This window comes from Sciurus carolinensis, chromosome 13 (genome assembly GCF_902686445.1).
Source record: "Sciurus carolinensis chromosome 13, mSciCar1.2, whole genome shotgun sequence".
NCBI classification, from domain to species: Eukaryota; Metazoa; Chordata; class Mammalia; order Rodentia; family Sciuridae; genus Sciurus; species Sciurus carolinensis.
This window is the reverse complement of record NC_062225.1, coordinates 70,675,211-70,689,484: the sequence shown is the minus strand read 5'-3', so window position 1 is coordinate 70,689,484 and position 14,274 is coordinate 70,675,211.

Here is a 14,274-nt window from a genome sequence, read left to right as displayed (position 1 = left end):
TTCCTGAAGAATCTGCTCTTCCACACAGTCTATGTGCACTGGAAAAGGAACCTGGGCAGAGGCTTGGCATGACTGCCAGAGCCACGCACTCAGCTGTGGTTGGGTGAGCTGAGCAGCCCTCCCAGAGCTTAGGAAGGACAGTCCCTACAGCAGGCCACAGATTTCACTATTACTTCCTGGTGAAGAATAACTGAACTATCCTCAGCGCCTTGACGATGAGAAGGGGCCCTGAGAGAGTTTGACAGATTACCAAGTGGTAGCTTTCTCCATTAGACTATGCCACCGCCCTGGGGATCCACCGGAACTCAACCAAATCACTTTCTCTTGCAGAGCCTTGGGGTGCTCACCTGTAAAATGAGAGTTGGACTACAAAATCTCTAGGCTCTTTCAACTTTCTGTTCCTACAAACAAATTTGGACAGGTGGTCTTCATTCTCAAAGATAAGGTCTTTCTTTGAACCTATTAACCAATGAACAAAGATGAACTTTTCTTGTGAACAGTGCAGTTACTAACCCCAGGGTGTAGTCATGGCTCGCTAGGCACAGGGGTACAGGAACGAAATGAATAAGGGAGGACAGGCACTAAGAAGAGAACTGGGGTGCATAGAGGAGACAGTTGTCCTTGGGTTCCTGCTGGGAACACAGATGGTGCAGAAATCACAGCCTCCCTTATTTGCATTTTTAAAATTACAGTCAGGACTGGGGTTGTGGTTCAATGGTAGAGCACTTGCCTAGCATGTGTGAGGCACTGGGTTCAGTTCTCAGCAACATATAAATAAATAAAATAAAGATCTATCAACATCTAAAATATAATATATACATATTAAAAAAAAAAAAAAAAAACTACAGTCAGCTCAGTGGCGCACACTGGTAATCCCAGCAACTCAGGAGGCTGAGGTAGGAGGATCACAAGTTCTGGAAGTTAGCTCAAAATAAAAATAAAAAGGCCAAGATGTAGTTCAGTGACTGAGTGCCTCTGGTTTCCATCCCCAGCACCATGGGGAGGACGAGGGAAGGGGATTACAAAAGTTTTACAGACTTTTTAAAAAAGTCAATCAATAGAAACGTATATAAACTGCTTAAGGATTATTATCACTCACAGATTGTTTCTTTTTCCAGATCTATTTTACACAAACTTATAGATCTGCACAAGTACACATTTTCTCTTTTGAATTATAAAAGCAGTCAAGGAAATAGTAAACCTTTTCTTTTGGGGTGGGGGGGAGATTTAGAAATTTATAGAGAAAAAGTGTCAAGTTCCACTGTCTCTAACTCCAGCCGGCTCCCGGGAGGTAACACACAGCTGAAACTCGACCACCTACTTGCTATCTTTTCTTATATTCTGAATAAGTTGCTCAAATTTAACAAGTCCAAAACAGGACAGACTGGTCCTCTTCCCGCTCTTCAAAGCCACTCCTTGAGACCCAGGAGTTTCCCTCTGACTAACAGGCCCCAACGCTCATCTCCTTGCTCAGGCTAAATCTGGGAGTGAGCTTTGGCCCCTTTCTGATCCCTCACACCACAATCCAATACCTTAGTCCTGCAGGTCCTGCTTTCAAAGCCTATCCTGAGTCTGCCATTTCTCTCTGGGTCTGTGACCACAACCCTGGTGTAAGCCAACGTCCACTCTCACCTGGATTGCCACATTCGCTTTTGGACTGAACTCTATACTTTTCATGAAGCCAGGGGAAATATTTCTTCTTAAAGCAACATGAGCTGGGTATGGTGGCTCATGCCTGTAATCCCAGAGACTCAGAGGCTGAGGTGGACAAGTTGAGGGTCACAAGTTCAAAGTCAACCTCAGCAACTTATCAAGAACCTACTTCAAAATAAAAAATAAAAAGGACTGGGGATGGAGCTCAGTGCTAAAGTACCCCTGGGTTCAATCCCCAGTGTGCCCCCAACAAAGGCAACATAAAGCTGAGGCTTAAAGTACCACCCCAACTTTCCTTTACAGGTGGAATAAAATCCACCCTTTTGGTCCTACAAAATCTGGCCTCTCCCCCCTCTCAAACCCCTTCCTTTGAGGTCTTTCCTTTGGCTCACCTGCCTTTCTGGGCTATGTGGAGCTCCTTCCGTTCAGGGACCTTGCATTTCTGTCCCCTTTGTCGGGGACTCTCCTCTGCACGCCTGCACACAGTGCTCCTCCTCAGACGGCCACCCCAGCCCTACCCCTGCTGCCTGCTCATCTTCAAGGCGCTCACGACAACCCGCCAGGATCTAATTATTGACTTCTTCAGTTCCTCCCTTGCTAGAGCCTGTCACCTATAAGGAGCAGGGGCATGGCCTTTTCTGCAGTGCACCCCAGTTTCTAAAGCAGTGCTGCTACATAGTGAGTGCTAGTGAGTAAACTCAGTGGAAGAACAAAACCTACATATGTATCCAGGGTGAAAATAATGGTTTCATTCACTTTTTAACTTGCTCCTTTCACCTAAAAATATTACACAAATGCCATTCTACATCAGTATGTGTATTTAGAAACCACCTGGAAACACAAGATGTCACACTACATCTGAATCACAGTTTATCAAACCATTTCCCTACTGATTGACACTTAGATTATTTCTGAGTTGTGTGTATGTATGTGTGTGTGTGTGTGGTGTGTGTTACAAATAATGCTTGAAGGCACTCTCTTTTAAATGCATTCCTGCACCCTTGGATAAATGTTTGCATAGATTAAATTCCAAGATGCAAAACTGCTGGTTTAAAGTCTCACTTGCCCTTAAAGAGATGACCGTGAACCAGGAGAACATGAAAGGGCTTCATTTCAGGAGATCTGAGTGCGACCCTCCTTTTCCATGAACTCACTCTGTAATATTCAGAGATTCTTTGAGACTCCAGATCCTACTCTGTAAATTACCTACTCTCTAAATGTCCATATGAGACATGGGTATATAAGTATCTCCTGGGTTGTAAGGCTCTGTACAAGAGGAAAGATCACTGATGAACTGGCATGGCACCGCAGGCCGGAGTATGGACTCTGGAGCTGCCCTGCCTGTGTGCCTGCTGCGCTCTGTGTGTCACTGGCATATTGCTTAGTCTTCCTGTGCTTCCATTTTGTCATCTATGTAAGATGGGGACAATGATAGTATCCATCAAATAGAGTTGCTGCAAGCACTATGTAAAGTACTCAGTATACTGAGTGGCACGTAGGAAATACTACATAAGCACTATCATTATTGTTATTATTGCTGCTGTTCAGGCTTTTTGGTAGCATTATCGCGTCATGAAAAACAGTTACCTAAATACTCTTGACACGTTTGTGTGGGTTTTTTTTTTTTTTTCTTAATAAAAAGATCCGCATGTCAACACAAATTCTCAACATTTTCTCTCACCACTTCCTTCTCTTGACCTAGGTTTCTCGCCCTGTATTAAGCCTGTCATTCTTCTCAGTTTGCTCATGTGTCAACTAGAAAACCAGGTACATGTTTACTCACACTCCACATGCCGCTCTCCAAAACTGGATTGAAAAAAGGAGACTCTAATGTTTCTCAATGATGTCCAGAAAATAAACACAATGAGAACAGTGCTCTGAACAGATATAAACAATAAAACAAAACAAACATAAAAACAGGAAAGGAAAAAGAAAGAAGGAAGAGGCTGCCAGTGTGCTTTGTTTTTGGCACTGGGGATTGAACCTAGGGGCATTTAACCACTGAGCCACATCCCCAGGCCTTTCCATATTTTATTTAGAGACAGGGTCTCGCTGAGTTGTGTAGGGCCTCAATAAGTTGCTGAGGCTGGCTTTGAACTCGCAGTCCTCCTGCCGCGGCCTCCTGAGTTGCTGGGATTACAGGCGTGCGCCACCACGCCCAGCGTACCAGTGTACATTTTTGCCAGGCAGCACCACCAAGGGCTACTGGCGATTATTTGTGGTGTGTTCACCTTGGCATTGAGCAGCATGACCACAAGACACAAAGCTCTCAGCCCTGTTGAGATCTTCCTGCAGAATTCTCACTGAACTCTGCTGCAGGGGTAAAAAGCTGCTTCAGCAGACACACGTGACCCCCCAACTGGTACATATTAGACACCGTGAGTTTCCCAGAATCACAGCAGAACAGCAACCATGGCTCTGAGGAAGGAGAAAACCATTTAAAATTCAAGACGCAAGCACGGATATACTGTATGGCCATTATCCTCGCATATTAGAAATTCTATACTTTTTCTCCCTTTCTTTCTCCCTCTCTCCCTGCACTCTCTCCCAAGGAGACATCCATTTGCTCATTCTCCAAAGTCCATTTTGGGGACAGAATACATCTACAGAGGTCAAAAAATGTGCTGGTCACGAACCTCCTCCCAGTTTACTGATACAATCACCACCTGCTTCAAAAAAAGGGGGCTTTTTACAAATCTCACAGGATGAAGTCCTTTCAGATCAAAGCCTGTTTGGATGGTAGCAGTTACAGCCTAGGATGTCAATGAGGATGCAGAGGTATCTTGAGAGAAGTAACTCCCAAGATAACCAGACCCATCCCCAATGTGTTTAATAGGCTCGTTTAATTGACATTCAATGAAGATTCACATATGGTATTCCCTTTCCAATACAGAGGCTCCTAATACTGAAAACCTAGATTTCAGAAAAACTTGACATTGAAGATCATAAGACTAATTTAAAGTCTTTGGGATTTAAAAAGTTGGACTTTTTTTTTTTAAACCTGTCATTAGACTTTGAAAGAAATGTATTGGGCCAGCCAGATTTCTCAGGCTGCCACATCTGGTCTCTGCTATCTGTTCTCTGTTGGTGTTTCCCATACCATCTCTGACTACCACACTATTCTGTTGGAGACAATCAGTCCTCCTGTCTTCCTTAAGCAGGATAGCTCTTCCTGTCTTCCAGGATGTCTCTTCCTGAGTCTTTGCTCAGGGGCAATTTAATCATCCAGGAACTTCCACAACAGATACTGGGATATATCCTCGAACAACTTGAGCAATAATCATATAGAGCTCTGTCTGTCCAGAATAGGCCCACCCTTCTTTGGTGACTAGCATTCCCCCATCTCCAGCCTGGTCTGGGGAGTATGAGGCTTGTCAATCACGGACCCCATACACCTAGCCATAGTGATTGGTCTCTGCTTCACCAGGTCATAGAATTCTTCTCGAGGACTTTCCCAGGGAGTGTGCAGGGAAAAGACCAAACTTTCTGGTCAGGAAGTCAAAAAGATCTAAGCAAGGAGCTGCTTAATGCATGGCAGGGAACTGAAAGGAGTCAGCTTGCAAACAGAAAGTGAAGTGAAGACGAGTCATCCAGTCTGGACTGTATCTAAGTTCCCTAAGACTAGATCAAATCACCCCTCCTATTCTTTGGTGATGTGAATCAATAAATTTCCTTCTTATGTTGCAGCTATTTCAAGCTGAATTTCTGCTTACAACCTACTAGTGCCAACTGCTTATGGTTGTTTTGCAGAAGATGCAGATTCCTCATTGGTCATTTTTTGCATGTGTCCTCAGTGAAAGCCAAAGCCAATTGCAAAATTAACTTAAAAATGTCTGTGCTGACAACATATACCAGTTTTCTAAGTGCTAAATGTAAACATAATCATTGTGAAATGTGTTTATGAATACTAGGGCAGTGTAGAAGATGAATATTTCAGATATCTATATACATGCAAGTGCATGTAATGATCTTAGTATTTATAAAAATTAGATAAGGCTATATATACAACCCTCAACCATTTGCTTTTTCCATCTAACACTTTTGGACATCATGATAAATCAGTTCATATAGATCTGCCTGGTCTTGGTGGTGTTTTAAACATTTATGTTCAAAGTGAATCTTCCTAAATGACTGTCATTGGTAATGTGGTCACTAGACTGTGTATGATCTGATTGACAGAATTATTCTTGAGAGAATTTTGCTATTGATTTTTTGTGTGCAGATATGTTTTCAAAGAAGCCGAATGTCTTGTTTTTCATTTCCATGGAATAAATCATGTCAGATTATTGGCAGTATTTCTCTCCATTCAAGGTTGAACCACAAAAGAGCTGTCAGGCCTGTAAGTTCGCCTGTAAGGTGAACTTATTCTGGAATGTGGATGGTACAGAGAAAACAGCAAACCCTGCTCATCTTGGATGCAATTTCATCATCAAGAATGAACACAACAACTGTAATACAGTTGTACTTTAAAACATTGTATCAGGTTCCCGTATTTTCAGCATATAGTTTTTAACTATCATCACTTAATGTGATTAATCATTCAATTTAAAATTCTGTGCCATGGTTTATATGTTCAAATTCAAACCATTTTAAAATGTGACAAATGAACTTCATGCAATTTGGCAATAGTTCTGATACTAAAAATTATGGTTGTGTCTTCTGTTTACATAACCTATTCAGTATTGTATCCCTTTGTCTAGAGGGTGTTCCTACCAAGAGAGCCCTCATTATTACCCTTAATATCTACAACCTGTGACTAGTTTTTTAAAGGGCTTTATGTGAACCATGATGTAATTTTTCTAAGCATTTTAAAAAGGGTAACACAATTATGTACTAATTCTGATCAGAAAATTAAGCCAGGAAGTTGATGGTATTGATTAGATTTTAACTAAAAGGAACAGTTTCTGATAATAATAATTATATAGTAAGGATAAAACACTAACTTAATGTGTATTCAGCTTAAATTGTTATGTATTTTTAAATACTCAAGAAAAACAATTTTGTATATATGGAGATTTTTTTTCAACAGCTTTCATCTTTAATGTCTTCATATAACCCTTACCAAAAAAAAGGAGTTGGCAAACAGTCTTCTAGCACACTTTTTTAAATGAATAGTAGCCTAAAACTTTTTATTTTATAAAGTATTGTAATATTGTTTTATGGATGAATTAAATAAAAATTCTTGTTGAATGCATCAAAAAAAAAAAAAAAGAATGAATACAACAGCAGCATTTATTGACACTTATTAGGTACCAGGAATATTATCTAAGCAGTTGAGCATCAATTGCTTTATTTAATGCTCATGATAGCCTAATATTATTATAATAATTTTTAATAATTTGATACTCTTGCTCTGGTCAGGCAGGTAGGAAGTGGCAGTGCAGGGTTCTGACCTTGGGCTAAATAGCTCTGAGTAGCACTCTTCACTGCAATTTTATTATTCTAACTTGCCCACCTAACGGGGGACATTTATCTATTTTTACCCCAAGACTCAGATTTTGAAATGTAAAAATGTTTATTGTTGGGGAGGACTTGTAGAAATTTTACTTGTAGAAATTGTATGGACATAAATTAGGGGAGATATTATAATATCCTCTTGGTTGGTGTGACCTAATACCAGTCAGATTTGGGAGCTATTAACTAAGGTCTGTTCCACATCCACTTGAACTTTTGCTTGAGTCAGGCTTATAAAAATAATATGCATTAAAAAGTACAGTTATGCATATTAACAAAATTAAAACATTATAAACAGAATCAAGATTTTAGTAAGAAAATTCAATATAAAATATGACTTTTGGAGAATCCAGTGATATATTAGTTTCCTGTTGCTGCTATAACAAATTACCACAAACCTAGTGGCTAAAAACAGCACAGATGTATTATCTTACAGTTTTGGAGATCACAAGTCCAAAATGAGTCTCACAATGACTTCATGACATTTGCTGGTAAACAGAAGAATATGGAGACTATCATGCTAAGTGAAATAAGTCAATCCCCAAAACCAAAGGTTGAATAGTCTCTCTGATATGTGGACACTAACACAATAAGTGGGGGGATAGAAGTTCAGTGGGAACAAGGGGAATGACGGGAAGGGAGGGGGGATAGCATAGAAAGACAGTGGAATGAATCTGACACAGCTCTCCTATGTGCACGTATGCATGCACCTAGTGAACCTCAACATCGAGTACACCCACAAGGCTGGGATCCTAATCAGAATAAGATATACTCCATCTTTGTACAAATATGTCAAAAAATAGACTCTACTGCCATGTTTAACTATAAAGAACAAATACAAGAGAAAAAGAAATGGATCTTACAAGGTTCAAAGCCTACACTGGCACAGTTGTGTTCCTCCTGGAGGTTTTTGGAGAGAATCGGCTTCCTGGCCTTCCCCAGTTGCCAGGGCTGCCTCCCTCTGGTTAGTGGCCCCACATTACTGCAGTCTCTACCCCCATAGTCACATCTCTTTCTATGACACTGACTCTCCTACCTCCCTTTTTATTAGACAACCTATTATATTTTTTAAAATTGTGGTGAAATACACATAAAATTTACCATCTCCACCACCTGTAAGTGGATGGTTCAGAAGGGCTAGTTCATTCACATTATTGTGCAACACGTCTCCAGGACGTTTTCAACTTGCAAAACTGAAATTCTGTACCCACTGAACAATAACTCAGTGTCCTCTCTTCCCAGTCCCAGCAACCACAACCCTACCTTCTGCTTCTGTGAATAGGACTACTTTATTTTGAGGTATTGTGGATTTAATCTGGGCACTCTACCACTGAGCTACATCTCCAGCCCTTTTTATTTTGAGACCAGTCTCACTAAGTTGTTTAGGAAGTTGCTGAGGCTGACCTTGAACTTGTGATTCTCCTGTCTTGGCTTCTCAAGATGCTGGGGTTACAAGTGTGCACCACCACACCTGGCTGAATATGACTACTTTAAGTACTTCATAGAAGTAGAATCATACAGTTGTCTTTTTTTAAAATTTTTACAGGCTGCATTTTGATTTATTGTACACAGATACAGTGGTTGTGCACGATGTAGATTCACACCATTTGTGTAATCATACATGGACATAGGGTAATGATGTCTGCCTCATTCCACCATCTTTCATACCCCCACTAACTCCTCCCTCTCATTTCCCTCTACATAAAGTTTCTCCATTCTTCTGTCACTCCCCACCCCATTATATATCATCATCCACTTATCAGGGAAAACATTCGGCCTTTGGTTTTTTGGGATTGGCTTAAAATTTCACTTAGCATGCTATTCTCCAATTCCATCCATTTATCTGCAAATGCCATATTCTTCTTCTTTATGGCTGAATAATATTCCATTGTGTATATATACCACAGTTTCTTTATCCATTCCTCTGTTGAAGGGCATCTAGGTTGGTTCCACAATCTTAGAACGGGTATTATCAAGAACACAAACAATAATAGGTGTTGGCGTGGATGTGGGGAAAAAGGCACACTTGAACATTGCTGGTGGAGTTGCAAATTGGTGCAGCCACTCTGGAAAGCATTGTGGAGATTTCCTCAGAAAACCTGAAACGGACCCACCATTTGACCCAGTTATCCCACTCCTCGGTTTATACCCAAAGGACTTAAAATTAGTATACTACAGTAACACAGCCACATCAAAGTTTACAGCAGCTCAATTCACAATAGCTAGATTGCGGAACCAACCTAAATGTCCTTCAACGGTTGTCTTTTTGACTTATCTATTCACTTAGTATAATGTCCTCAAGGTTCATTTGAGTTGTAACATGTGTCAGAAGTTTCTTCCTTTTGAAGACTGAGTAGTAGTCCATTATATGACTATACCCCATTGTTACCCACTTGTCTATCAGCAGACATTTGGACTGCTTCTACATTTTGGTTACCGTGAATATCTCTATAAAACCCTGCTTTCAGTCCTTGTGACTGATACCTAGAATTGGAAATGCCTGATCACATCATAACTGTATTTTTAACTGTTTTGAGGAACCGTCATCCAATTTTTTCATAGCAGCTAAACCATCTTGCATTCCTACCAATAGTGCACACGGGTTCTGGTCTGTTCACATTCAAGTCCAAACTTTTTATTTTTGATTTTCTTTCATAATAGCCATCCTGCAAGACATGAGTTGATAGATAACTCTCTGTGGTTCTGATTTGCATTTCTCTTATTATTAGTGATGTTCAGCATCTCTTCCTCTGACTCTGATCTTCGTACCTCACTTTGATAAGACTCCTTGTGATGATGTTGAGTACACTCAGGTAAACCAGAAGGATCTCCCCACCTCGAGATCTTTAATTTAATCCCAGTTACAAAGTCCCCCTTGTGATACAAGGTAACATATTCACAGTCTAGAGATAAGACACAGAGATCTTTGCGGGTATTGTTATTCCGTCCTCCCCAGTGAGTACTATGCTACCAAGACCCTGAGAATAAAAAGTTCAAAGAATGAATATTTGGCTACTTCAAATACTATAAAGAATTTGTGCAATCTAAAATGATCTGATTGAATTTTATGATCAATGACCTTTAAGACAGCTTTTAAAAAAGTGACAAGGTTACAATCTAAAATAAGTTATTGATATTTCTTGTTAACTACTAATTTGTGATCATAGTTACTTATGTTTCTCCCTATTACAGACTGAATATACATGTCATCCCCAGATTCTCATGTTGAAGCCTAATAATCCCTAACGTGATGACATTGGGAGGCAGGGCCTTAGGAAGGTAATTAGGTCATGAGGGTAGGACCCTCATGAATGGTATTTGTGCCCTACTAAAGAGACAAGTCCCTGGGCTGTGTGAAAATACAATGAGAAGGTGATTGTAAGCCAGAAAGAGGCACTCACCTGAAACCAGGTCTGCTAGTGTCTTCATCTTGGACTTCCTAGCCTCCAGAATTGGAAGAAATAAATATCTGTTGTTTAAGCCACCAGCATATGGTATTTTTGTTATAGCAACCTGAACTGATTAAAAAATAAAAAGCACACTCTAATTATGTGATCCCAGCTGGTTGCTGGGGAGCATGCCTATAATCCAGCTACTTGGGAGGTGGAGGCAGGGAGACTGCAAGTTCAAGGTCAGCCTTAGAAGTTTATCGAGGCCTTAAGCAACTTAGTGAGATCCTTCTCAAAATATAAAGGGCTGGAGATGTAGCTCAGTGGTAGAATGTCCCTAGGTTCAATTCTCAGTACCAAAAAAAAATTTTTTAAGTTTTTTAAATGTGATTCTGTTTATATTACCCAGCGATTTCATAAGCTTAGGTTAATTTTTTTTTTTTTAATGCTGTCAGAATCCAGCTTCCTTCCAGCTCATCGCCCCACAATCCCAAGTGGAATCCTGGTCCTTATTCCGTGGACCACTGTTACGAACTCACGCCTGCTGCTCTGAGCAACGTGTCTGAAATCCTTATGGAGTAACTGCAAGAACAGGTGAGAAAGGATTACCGCGGCTCCCTCAGCTGCTCAGCAGGCCTGTGTCCTGTAACACCACAAACACCAATGAAAATGAACCACCTCAACTCTGTCTCAACATTTCTTCCCAAGTCACCTATTTTCTTGGCACTCCCCGTGGTTTTAGATGATAATCTCTCTTCTTTTCCAAAGCCTTAAAAAAACTGAAACACTCTGGATCTTGAAACCTGGGCTATCCTGACAGGTACCCACATCTCTCAACAGCAAGGACAAACAGCAAACATTTCCTTAGAACTAGGACTTCCACCTCCCTCCTTCTGTTAATGGACCATATTCTCCTCCACCCCCACCCGACTCCTTCATTGGCTGCAAGTATTTATCATCTCTGTTTTGTTTGGACCTGTTAAATTGAAATTACATGAGGCCATTGTTTTGGACGAAGCTTCCATACTAGGCTCCAACTGACCAAGCTAAAAATAAAAATGAGGTAACTACTGCTAAAGTTCCACGTCACCAACCTGAAATTAATTTATTTGACCTTCTCCAGCAATCAGAGTTAATACAAAACAGCCCCAAACAGACCAGTTTCAATTGACTTTTGAAGTTCCCTCTGCCTTAATCTTTAAAAAGGGTAACCTGAAGTGAGTTGATGTTAACTCAGTGACTTACCCATGATCTACTCCTTTCCCCTGCCTTACAAGGAAAGTAACTTTAAAATAACCAATCTGCTTTTCTGTTTCTGCTTTCTTCAACCCTTTTCAGTGTACACAATCAACCTCCTCTGTTTGGTTCACTGGAGCACTTTATTCTGTTTGACGGAATGAAGTGTTGCCTGATTCTAGAATCAAAAATAAAGCCAATTGAGATCTTTAAATCAAGTTGTTGTAGTTTTGACAGATCATATATACAAATGATCTAATCTCACATTCAATACCCCAGTTTATATCCCAGCAATCTCTTACCAGTTTGAGGTCTAATGACCTTGTATGACTTGTTTTGTAACAGTGATCCAGTTTATGCTTTGAATGTAGCCCTCGCTGCTCTGCCACTGCAACTTATTTTTAAAATGGACGTGTTTCCTTCTCTTCCTCTCTCCCTACTTCTCCTTAATCTCTCCCCCTCTCCAATCTCAAGGGAAACAGGATTACCTTTCTTCCCCACCTAGGCAGATTTATCTGTCCTTGAGAACACACTTACCACAGAACAAAGTAATCCAGACTTTGGGGATGGTACCAGATTTCAGAAATGACGATCTCCCAAATTTACAAGCGAATTACTACTCCAACAGCTGTCCCAGTGTTCCAGGGTTTGGGGGACAAGAATTGACTAGGCTATGGGAAGTGTGAGGAGGCAAGGGGAGGCTGAGGTCTCTTTGTACATGAGAGGTGGTTTCATTTCTACAGGAGCAGTACCTGTTGAGGGTCCTTCAAAGCAAGAGAAGGGAAAGCAGAGCGCAGAAGCACCATGGGAAAGACACCGTGGAATCTGCAGTTGTTAAATGGAGTCACCAAGTGGGGGCCCAGCAGGCAATTTCTCACAGGACATACCCTCAGTAACCACAATAAAGGACGAGGGTATGTCAACATAGACAGGTACACCTTTATTTCTGATTTTTGCACTCAAAGAATGTCAGTCAGCACATGCCAATGATGAAGGAGCTTTTACCCCAGAATGCAAAGCAGTTTAATACTGGAAATGAGTTACTATGGTACAGCCTATTAAAAACAGAATAAAAGGAGGGAAAAAAACATGGTTGAATCGGGGAGTACTAAAACAACTGAAACAAAATTGCATACTCAATATTTTTTTAAAAAAGAGAAAAATGACAAATTCTAGGCATTTGTTTGATAGAAATATTCACCCATGTACTCAAGACATATGAAAAAGAATTTAAAAAGAAAAGGCAAAATGACTAGAAAGTAGGCAGCAAAATTATGGTAATTTGCAGAAAAGGAAATTTTTCTTTCCAGAAAAAAATCAGAAAAATAAACTACAAAATCATTACCTTTCCTACAAAACAAATAACAACTAAGAGTTATGATATATGAGAAGTTCCTGTTTACAGCAACCCCTGTATCATAATTTGCTAGGGCTACCACAACAAAATACTACAGACTGGGTGGCTTGAACAGAAATGGATTTTCTCAGAGTTCTGGAGGTCAAAAGTCCAAGATCAAGGTGTCGGCAGGGTTGTTCTCTCCAGAGGCCTCTCTCCTTGGCTTGCCTTCCCTGTGTATCCTCACGGGGGCCTGTTACAGGCATCCTTCGGGTTTCTGCATATCCTAATCTCTTAATCAGGATATCTGTCAGGTTGAATGAGAGTCTACCCTAATGGCTTCATTTTAACTTAGTCACCTTTTAAAGGCACTACCTCCAAATAGTCACATTCTGAGGTTCCAAAAGTCGTGACTTCAACAAATGACTTGGGGGGGGATTGTCACAATTCAGCCATAACATCCTCAGAAAACAGATGATAACCTGAATATAACCCTAAAATCACATTAACAATCTAGGGAAAAGCAGCCAAAAGACATTTAAGAAAACCTCTGAATAATGGAGAAATGTTCCATGTTCTTGGTGGCCAAGTCTTAGTATTATAAAGTTTCAGTGAAATATCAATGTTCCAAATTACTTCTCAGGTATAACACGATTTTACCCGAAAGTTCAATGGGAGTTTTTCGAACCTCTTATCCTTTTTCATTTCCCTCCTATATTTGTTACATTACCTTTAATTGTACATTTTTTATTTCCAATGGGTATACTGCCTCAGATAAGACCCATCATTTTTCACCCCTAATCACCATTCCCACTAGCAATAGGAAACCATCCCGCAGCCAGTCATTTGCAATAAAACCTCTGGTATATCTTGGGAAAATCTGTCCTCATGACACCTGTAATTTGTCAGTCCTTTGCAGCCACCCTTTTGTCAGTTCCATTCCTATCTGCCCTTCTTACCTCACACTTGGGCTTTACCTCGTCACATCACCATCATCTAGATTAAACTTTCTAAAATATGATTTTCTTCACCTTCTTCCAAGTTCACAAATACTGTACTCAGTAACTTTATTTGGGTGACCTTGGACGTTAATCACTGTGCTTCAGTTAACCCAACTACAAAAATGGGATGACAACGGTATTTACATCACAGAGTTATCAAAACTAAAGGAGTTAATTTTAAAACACTCAGAGCAGGAAGTATTTT